We start from the raw sequence: 421 nt of genomic DNA on the forward strand, positions 1-421 counted from the left end.
AATAATAATAATAATAAAATAATAATCAGAAATCTTTATTAACTAAAATCATCATCACAATGTAACCGGCGACAACAAAGATAATATAATCCGATAGAAAACAAAGTATCTCCGGGAATGTAATTAGCAGCTTCTCGTTGGCTCAGCAGAATGTGCACATGTGACCTCTGACATGTGACCTCTCCCAGCCAATCAGACACTCACATTTCTGCTGCACATGCACTGACTCCTCCTCCTCCTCGGCACAGGACCGGCTATCCGCCGAGGATCTATTTAAGGCAGGGGTCTCAAACCTCCGGCCCTCCAGCTGTGGGGGTGGAACTACAAATCCCATGAGGCATTGCATGATTCTCACAGCCACAGGCAGTGGCAACTCTAGGAACAATATATAGGGGGGGGGGCACATAAGATACCACAGTCA

This window comes from Nanorana parkeri, unplaced genomic scaffold, assembly GCF_000935625.1.
Source record: "Nanorana parkeri isolate BGI_ZX_2015 unplaced genomic scaffold, ASM93562v1 scaffold3388, whole genome shotgun sequence".
Taxonomy (NCBI): Eukaryota; Metazoa; Chordata; class Amphibia; order Anura; family Dicroglossidae; genus Nanorana; species Nanorana parkeri.